Raw genomic sequence first — 10,456 nt, forward strand, 5'->3', positions numbered from 1 at the left:
ACTGATTGCTGGATTCAGCGAAGAGGTGAAACGAATTTAAATCTTTTCACGCGACGCAAGGGCGTTGTATCAGTTTAATAATGCTAATCCGAAAGATATAGAGAAAATTTCAAAATAAGATAAGAATTACCAGTCATCCAAGTTACTACGAAGTGCAGGTAGCTTCAATACGAAAGGCTTTATAATTCTCAGCATTGGAATATTTCATTACTTTGAACGGTATTTTTTTCGCAATATTTCATTCCACTCCTACTTCCTATTCCCTATAAAATAAGATGTAGCACTCTGCACAATTTTCTTCGCTCGTGACGCCTTTTACTTCAATACAAATTTTGTACCTTCAGAACTCATCTTTAAAGACATTTACATTACTGAGCAAAATAGTTATGCAGCTTATGCTTAGAAATTCCTTCGAACATTTAAATTCAGTTAAATAATTTGAAATACTCCGCTACCCTCTTGATTCAGCATACTTTCTTACTCATGCGCTAATTTCAACTTTCGAAGAATTGTTTTTCGTCGGAAATAAGAAGCCATCCTACTGATCTACCATTTTTCGAACATTTCTTATTTACTCATGCAGCATGTTTTTCTACACTTTCGTGAGCACCTTTTTCTAAGAAGTGTAGCGGAAATAAAAACCCATTGTCCTCACTTTCCAACTACCCAAGTATTTCTCATTTCCCCAATCAACCAATATGTAATTTCGACGCTCACAGTACCAGGTCCAAAAATCATTGCTCTTTGCTTCCAATTTTACCAAGAATTCATTATTTCACAAATAAATTCATATAAATTCGACGCATGGAGTAGCTACCAGTTCCAAAAACCTTTGCTCTTCGCCTCCAGTTTCACCAAGCATTTCTCATTTCCCAAATAAATCTATCCAATTTCCACGCATACAGTACCAGGTCCAAAACTCTTTGCTCTTTGCCTCCAATGTTACCAAGAATTTTTAATTTCCAAAATAAATCCATCTAATTTCGACGCTCACAGCACCAGGTTTCACGGCAACTCTACGAAGTGTTTCCTTATGCGTGGTGCGAGTGCGGCTGCTACCGCATCTCCGGCCGATGGTATCGCGCCAAGTAAACAAAGCAACACATCCTCGTAGTAATACTAGTGCTGGAAGCTGATACATCGCTTGCTGTAATTAATGCCTCCGGTAACCTGCAGTACTTCCTGTTACGGATGCGGCGGAATCTGTGAAGCGGTGAAACAATATTTTATTGACAACAAGATTTGAAAAGGATAACTAATAACATTATAGTTTATTTTTAGCACATTTCTCATTTATGGAAAAAATACACTAATGTGTTCGCCATGTCCGTCCGTCCGTCTGTCCGTCTGTCTGTCTGTCCGTCCGTGACGTCGCGTTTTCGTCGACGAGAAATTGCGCTATCTGTCACTCACTGCAGTGAGTACTGAGTTAATTTTTTAACTACTTGTCTTTGAAATATAGATTGCTGTGTGCAAATAATTTTTTTGATAATAAGACTGAATACTGTGAATCAAAATTGTATATTGGATTGCAATATTCATATTATCATTTATTGTCGTAACACTTGAATAATGAACATGTCTTTTTTAAATCATTGTTGAGTAAATAATTTATAAATTTAGTGTGCAAAAAAGATGAGGGTACGATATTTTCAAATAAAAAAATTTTAAAATTCGCAAATAATGTAATTTTCCATCAAAAATAAGTCCTGTGAATTACTATGCCCTGAAAGCATGTTCAAGTCTCATCGTTGTCATGTCTAGTAAGCATGAATAATCCAAATTAACTTAGTTTATAATAAACACGGTATATACGGAATAAATCTGCTATCAAACCTATATACCTATCGCCTGAGTTACGAAGTTCTCGTTAGAATACAACTGTGCCTTCACTAACTGCTGTACATGTGCCTTCACTAACTGCTGTTTGCCAGCTATTTATGGACTCGGTCCAAGTGACTGTGAGAGCTGTAAGAAATTTGCTTCCCGAGTTCTCACACTATAGAGAGTATGAATGGTACGTAAAACGGTAAATAAATGGTACATAAAACGATACATACATGGTATATAAAACGGTACATACATGGTACATAAAACGGTACATAAATGGTACATAAAACGGTACACACATGGTATATAAAACGGTACATAAACGGTAAATAAAAACGGTACCTGCGGAGGATGGCAAACTGGTTGCTGGATTCAGCGAATAGGGGAAACGAATTTGAAACTTTTCACGTGACTCAAGGGCGTTCTACTAGTTTAATGATGCTAATCCAAAAGATGTAGAGATAATTTCAAAATAAGATATAGAATTGCCAGTCATCCACGATACTACGAGGTACAGTAACTCCTATACAGAAGGCTTTATACTTTAGAAGTACTGGAATCTCTCATTACTTTGAACAGTATTTTTTTTCTTCATATTATTTCATTCCCCTATAGTACTTCCTACTTTCTAAAAAGCGAGATGTCGTAGTACTCCACACATTTTTCTGCGCTCGTGACGCCTTTTACTTTAAAAAGATTATCTTTGAAGATAATTTGCATAACAGTGTTGCATAACAAGCCATCCTACTCATCTACCATTTTTCTAAGCTTTATTATTTATTCATGCGCCATGTGTTTCTACACTTTCGTAAGCACCCATTTTCTAAGAACTGTATTAGAAATGAAAACCCATCATCCTCACTTTCCCTTTCCAACTACCCAAGTATTTCTCATTTTCCCAATCAATTCATACATAATTTCGATGCTCACAGTACCAGGTCCAAAAATCTTTGCTCTTCGCCTCCAATTTTACCAAGAATTCCTCATTTCCCAAATAAATTCATCTAATTTTGATGCATGCAGTAGCAGATCCAAAAATCTTCGCACATCGCCTCCAATTTTACCAAGCATTTCTCATTTCCCCAATAAATCCATCTAATTTCGACGCTCACAGCACCAGGTTCACGGCAACTCTACGAAGTGTTTCCTTATGCGTGGTGCGAGTGCGGCTGCTACCGCATCTCCGGCCGATGGTATCGCGCCAAGTAAACAAAGCCTTGCATTAGTTGATTGTGGCGTCCTTCTCACACGGCCACTTAGGCAAACTCCTGACTGTGGCTGATGTGCCGTGGCTCTGATGGCTTGTCTTCTGCGCCGCGTCAATATCGTAAAAGCTCCTCCAACATTTACGATTCAGTGTCATGAAAAATTCTCAATCATATTCGATTCTGTGTCATGAAAGCGCCTCAAATATATACGATTATGCGTCATGAAAGCTACTCAAACATATACGATTCAATATCTTGAAATCTCCTAGAACATATACAAATTTGCGTCATGATAGCACTTAGAACATATACGAATTTGCGTCATGAAAGCTCCTCAAACATATACTATTAAATATTTTCAATGCTTCCCAAACATATACGATTCAGCGTGATATAAGCTTCTGAAAAATTTACGATCCAGTGTCTTGAAATCTCAAACATTCATTCACACGATTCGTTGTTTCGAACGATTTTCAAACAAAAATATTAAGATGTTATGTATCTTGAAATACTCTGAAACGTACACTATTTAGTTTCTCGGAGGTTGCATACACATGAAATTTTCACTGTCGTAACTATTGTTCAATTTTGTGCAGTTAATATTACTCAATCATACACAACTCAAGCCGTTGAAGGCTGATTCAATATGAAGCATCCAGAGCCCTGAAGGCTGATACAACGTATAAGATTTTCTGCTATGAAGGCAGAGAATTCAGTGATATGGAGGTTGAAAAAGTTATTTTTTATAATAAATGCTTCCTGGTCGTGAAAGGCGAGTATGCTTTGCACATTGTTCCGGACACCGCGGCTGCCCTGCAGAGGCCCTAGCTGTCCTCCGTCCAGTGAAGGCCAAGCAGCGGCCGCCCTGTAGAAGGACAGTCCTCAGTTCAGTGAAGGCCAAGCAGCGGCCTCCCTGCAGAGGCCCTAGCTGTCCTCCGTCTAGCGAAGGCCAAACAGCGTCCATCTTGCAGAAGGCCTTTCCTCCGTCCAGTGAAGGCCAACAGCGGCCGCCCTGTAGAAGGACTGTCCTCTGTTCAGTGAAGGCCAAGCAGCGGCCGCCCTGCAGAAGGACTGTCCTCTGTTCAGTGAAGGCCAAGCAGCAGCCGCCCTGTAGAAGGACAGTCCTCTGTTCAGTGAAGGCCAAGCAGCGGCCGCCCTGTAGTAGGACTGTCCTCCGTTCAGTGAAGGCCAAGCAGCGGCCGACCTATAGAAAGACTGTCCTCTGTTCAGTGAAGGCCAAGCAGCGGCCGCCCTATAGAAGGACTGTCCTCCGTCCAGTGAAGGCCAGGCAGCGTCCATCCTGTAGAAGGCCTTTCCTCCGTTCAGTGAAGGCCAAGCAGCTGCCGCCCTGTAGAAGGACAGTCCTCTGTTCAGTGAAGGCCAAGCAGCGGCCGCCCTGTAGAAGGACAGTCCTCCGTTCAGTGAAGGCCAAGCAGGTTTTGCCAGCGAAAACGCCAAGAAGGCTTCCTGATAAGGATGGGATTAGCCGGAGCCTCGCAGCGCCAATATTTGTACAACACTTCAACATTTAATTCGGCATTTCATTTAGAACTTATCTAGCGAATTCATCGCAGGCCTGGAAGTGGCTGGAGTTCTTGTAGTGGCCAGGCTTTTGACTCAAGCAGAAAACTCCATGAAGCCTCAAATGAATGAAATTATCACGAAAAATATTCATAATTTTCAGGTGTTTTTAGTCGCCTCGGGATATTTGGTCTTAGTGCATTAGACTGAGTGCCTGTTTCTTTAGAACTGCGAGGTCTGTAAACTGAATGCTCATTATGTTGCAGGGATTAAAAATTCCCATATTTTGATTTTGTGAACGTTTTTTTTAAGTGGGTAATCACGAGACCGCCAATTGAGCGTCGAAAAATAAGTTATAGATGCGTAAATTTGCCAATTCTTGAAATCTAATTTAAATTCGGTACGTGTAATTGAAAAAATCTTAAATCACATGTCCTTCAAAGAATTTTGAGTACATTTTTTTCGATCAAGAATTTTATATTCAAGATTTGAAGCTCACGGCTGCCAGTTTTTCTTTACCCGAATTGATTTGCTTGTGATTCACGTCAAGTTTTGAGAGTGACAACACAATACTTTTCTGATAGAAGGTCCAGTGCCTTCGAGTCTTTGTTATCGGCAGCAAACAAAAGAACACTTAAAGTACATCTTCTTCAGCCCCTCTCGACGTTCGGGCACGACACTTCTACGTCCTTTATTCATATACTCTTATTACTTTTTTCTGGCTCGAAGTCTTCGGAATGGGTAGTCGCAATTGAGTCTAGACAACTCGTCACATTCAGGTTGTCATTGTGCATGCTTTTTGCCGAGCCAGCGCTCTGCGTATCTTTGTCTGGGGCCGAACATTAGGCTAATAAGACAGCTAACTGACAGCTACCGTGGCCCGCACTGCTTACAAAAGCGACCCAATAACTGGAGATAACACTTACGACTCGTGTTGTTGTCCTAGGCCGTAATGGTTGTTTCTACCTCACCTGATAGAATCCACGGACAACTCAGATACGTGGATTGCACGAATGATTGGAGACGTGGATTACACGAATGATTGGAGACAATTGTGGTGATAGTTTTTTCTAAGCGTGTTAATTAAATTCAATTTCTTTCTTGTACTGGTCGATTTTAGAGCATGAGAAAACTAATATTGCGTGAATGCAACATTATAATAAATGATTATGTGAATAAGATGTGACGATTTGTAGAACCGAGTCTTTGTGCCCCATATTCGTCGATACTAAGTTATACTTTCCATAAGTCGCAGGTTTTATGCTCTTAACGAGTCACGAGATGAGATTGTTCGACGATAAACTAGAATTGTCAATCAATTTCAAGACTTACACTTTGCTTTAATATAACGTCTGTGAGAGTATCATTCAATTTTGATCACGTTGAACGGAAATATTGAAATAAAATTTATTTGAATTTTAAACACAAAAATATTCGTATTACTCAGGACACTGTATGATGAAAACTTAAATTGGAAGCTCGGATATGAGTCGGTTTAAGCGCGTTCTTAAATTTATTGGCAAATTAGCGCACGAGTTTATTTACTGAAGTGAGGAGCAGCATTAATGGACCCTTAAGAGCTTCTCCGATATATTAGCAATTGCCGTGCGAAAATTAGCACCTGAAAGCCTAATTTCAGACGCCGCCCGGGACTGCCACGGCATTATCTTCACCTCCGCCCGTTGCTCTGCGGATGGAAGGACGCATGAATAGGTGGATGAACAGGCGGATAGATAGATGGATGGATGAATTAGGTGGAGAGGCTGAAAATAGATGAAGAGGCGAACGATTGGACGGACGGACGGAGAAGTGGATGGATGAATGGATAGACAAATTAGGCGGACGAACAGAAAACAGATCGAGAGAAGAAAGAATACATAGAATGGATGGACGGACGAAGAAGTGGTTGGATGGATTAATTAGAAGGACGGACAGAAAATAGATGAGGAGACGAACGACTGATGAACATACATGCAAATTGATGAAGAGACTGATGACTTAATGGTAAAATGAAAGGATGAATTAAAAAACGGTTGAATTGAGAGATTAATGTAGAGCTGGATGTATGGTTAGATCGATACATGAATATACGAATAGATGAGTGAATGAATTGATGGACAGCTGGTAGAGGCACAGACAGGTGGAAGCCGACGGAGAGTGAGGCGGATTTTAGGATGGACAAATGGAGGCGTGGATGAGTGTAAGGGTGGATGAAGAGATCCATCCAATCATCCATCCGACGGACAGATGGACAAACGAACGGACGGACTGACGGATGCAAGATCACATGCCTAGATGGACAGATGGATGGTTGGATACTGTATGACTCATGGCTTATTAAAGTAAGGATGTTCGGAATATTTAATTGGACACGATATACGAGTATATTGCCAATAAATTTAAGAACGCGCTTAGACCGACTCATATCTGAGCTTCCAATTAAAGTTTTCATCATACTGAGTCCTGCGTAATATAAATATTTTTGTGCACTGATATGAGGCATGGATGGCCAAATGTATAAATGGTTTACATGGATGAATGGATATGATGGATAAACATGTATGGAGAAATAGAGGGAATGAAAGTAAAGCAGGATGAGCAAACAAACTACAGAACACAGGTAAATATGAAAATATATGCAAACCTCAAAATTCAGAGAATTTTGCCGGTAGTAGAAATGATATTATCAATAACAACCTTCAAAAATATGAAATTTGTGTATTTTATTATAAGAAAAAGGGAAATTTGTTTCTGTGTCATAGGAAGTTTGACAGTTAATCAATCTGAGTCAACGTGTTAAAGTAAGTGCAGTAAAGCACGAAAAGCCTCAGAGAAACTCAGCAAGTGCAGCAGAATTCGTTGAATGAATGTTGACAGACACGCTAAAGCTTTATATTTATTCAAGTAAAAAAGTACGTTCTTTGAAAATGACTAAACATTTTTTAATGAAACCACAATTTCTTTTTTTACGAATTCCTATTGTCATTTTAGGCTTGAGCAGACTTGCAATAATGCTAGTTGATCAAAATATCGTAACTTTTCACATGATAATCAATTAATATCTAAGATACGAATTTCATTATTTGTCAGCACTTATTTAGAAGCTGTAGTAGAGAGTAGCGCCTAATTTTTCTTGCGCTGACGCACAGACTGTATTAATCACAGGAAGTTCGGTGGCTGGAGACTCTGTGAAGAAATTATAGGCAGGTGTCCACATAATGCACTCATGAGCTCCCTTCATAATTTAACAGGCATAACGCACCTCTAAAATACATGAAAATATACTGAATTGCTAGACGTGATTTATTGAGTGAATTTTTAATGGATATTTAATCTTAATCGAGCCGTGGTTGATTGATGAAAAAATTCACGTTACTTCAAGGTCACATTTCACTGCCGCTTACTCGGTAATTTATATAATAACATCGTTTTATGACAATTTTGAAAGCATATTTGAAAAAATTCTCGCCACAAGGTTAAAATTTATACATGTTTAATGTCATTTAATTGTCGAGTTCAGTGTGAGGAAATTACTCTATTATATATACGTAGTTACAACTGGCAGTGTATACTAAACTGCATGTTTGAGTGCCTCATGCGTCCGTCTCTGTGTTACCAGCTCTCATTGTTTGTCATGTTTGCATATTCAAACTCAAACACTAGCTGCAGGGCGCTCACGTTCAATAGCAAATGTCCCAAGTGTCAATCACAGGCTAAATTTTTACAATGTGAATGTTTACCTCCGTAGTGGCCGCAAAAACTAAACATCTGACAGCATATCATAAATCGATTCCTGTCGGTGGAATTGATTGCAGGTTAAACTATAGGTTTTTGTTTTCTAATACAGATTTTAATGTTATAATTCTTATGGAATCAATTTTATTTTCATTAATTTTCTTTTCTTACACCGTTACCTATCCGTGTATTGATGCGAAGTATTGGCATCGTCAACGTAGGCCAGCTTATGAGATGATTCAAATAAAATAGCTCACATTGTTGAAATTGAGTAATTAATCTAAATGCTTCAAACTCTGATCAAAAATTAAAGCTATCAAATTCAAAATTAACAGACAAAATGATTTAATTTGAACATTTTTATCCCGAGGCTGAACGCTGATTTTATAACACGGTTCATCAACTTCGAAACTGGCATTAATTCTAAAGAGCGCAAACCGCGAAGCCTTTAAACGATCGTCACCACTTTTCCATGCTGAGATAATAGCAAAATCTTCCCACAATTTGGTCCAAAAATCCAGAGGGAGTCCATGAGATAACCAGGCATTAAGTGATGAGCCTCAGGCCACCACGTGAAGGCTTTTGTGAGGACAAAATTGTGGTAGGAAAGATCTTTATCAAATTTGCATTAAATTATCTGTTGCACTTGCATTATGGCGTTATTCTGGAATCATATATTAAGGTAAACGCCACATACTGATTTGAATTTAATATTTTCACTGATTTCTGTAAAAAAAAAACAATTTAATCTTGATTTTGAATCAAACTTTGAAAATGTTCACAGGATTTGTTGAAAATATAGACACAAGGGACCCTAGTGATCAGACAATATACCATCGCTCCACTTAAACCCATCAACGGCAAATTATTGGCTGCGTATGACAGTCTAATGGTAGGGACTGGGTGGGTGACTCTATTGATGCACTCGTGACCGTATACTCTCTGATCTCGTTACTCAAGGAAGAGTCGTGCATAGTACAACAATGAGATATTAGGAAAAGATTAGAAAAGAGTTCACAGTGACACATTTCTCTTTTATTTCCGTCATCTGATGAATGGATTTGATTTCGCAAGGATTCATTGAGAAAAGTAATTGATATCGTAGTTAGTGATACGGTGGATTTTACGTTGAAAAGTTGGCGCACATAAATTTTAATGTAGCGTTCAAGTCAAAAAGTTCCAAGTTCAATAAACAGATGAGCACATTACACTTACCACTGTAGTTGTACCACTTACCCCTTACTTACCATCGAAAGAGCGTTTCAATTTTTCATGCGTTTCAATTTTTGTCAATTTCAAAACACACGCAGTAACCGAATGCAAGCGCACCGAAAATGCAAAGTTTTTTCAACGATTCTTCAGCGTAAAAACAGCGAAGAATAACTAACTCATTTTTAAGTTCATCTATTAATGTCGCATGATCGATGCCCTCAACTTTATTACAACTACAGAGGACGAGTACGTGACGTAAAAAGATTCAATATTATATGAATTATAGTAAATAATTTCACTTCAAAGTTATGGGCGATTGCATATACAAATTTCAACGTGATGGCTTCCAATCCTTTGACAACTATTATTCTGAATACTAGTTTTGTTAATGGGATGAAGAGTCGGAAATTGTCCGATAATAAAATGTAGATAAGGAATTGTGACAGACTTTTCCTATTTAGATCAACGAAAATTGATTTTATTTTTTTTTCTCTATTGAGATCAATAAAACTTGATTATATTCTATTCTCTACTCAGACCAACAAAAACTGATTATATTTTATTCTCTATTCAGATCAACAAAAACTGATTATATTTTATTCTCTATTCAGATCAACAAAAACTGATTATATTTTTATTCTCTATTTAGTTCTACAAAACCTGATTATAGTCTATTTTCTATTTATTTCTACAAAACCTGATTATAGATAGGCTATTCTCTAATTAGTTCTAAAAAATCTGATGATAATCTATTCTCTATTTAATTCTAAAAAACCCGAATTAAAAGAAATTTGATGCTTTAAAAATAAACTAGATGACTCGGCTAATTCGATGTGTCATCGCCGCCGACCTCGTGGCGCCCGCTGCGTCCGTTGAGCTTCTCGCTCACCGTCCTCCGACATGACGAAACTGACGCGGGCCAGAGCCTTCCTCGTAAATTAGGGGATAAA

The sequence above is a fragment of the Hyalella azteca genome, unplaced genomic scaffold (genome assembly GCF_000764305.2).
Source record: "Hyalella azteca isolate HAZT.00-mixed unplaced genomic scaffold, Hazt_2.0.2 contig7125, whole genome shotgun sequence".
NCBI lineage: Eukaryota > Metazoa > Arthropoda > Malacostraca > Amphipoda > Hyalellidae > Hyalella > Hyalella azteca.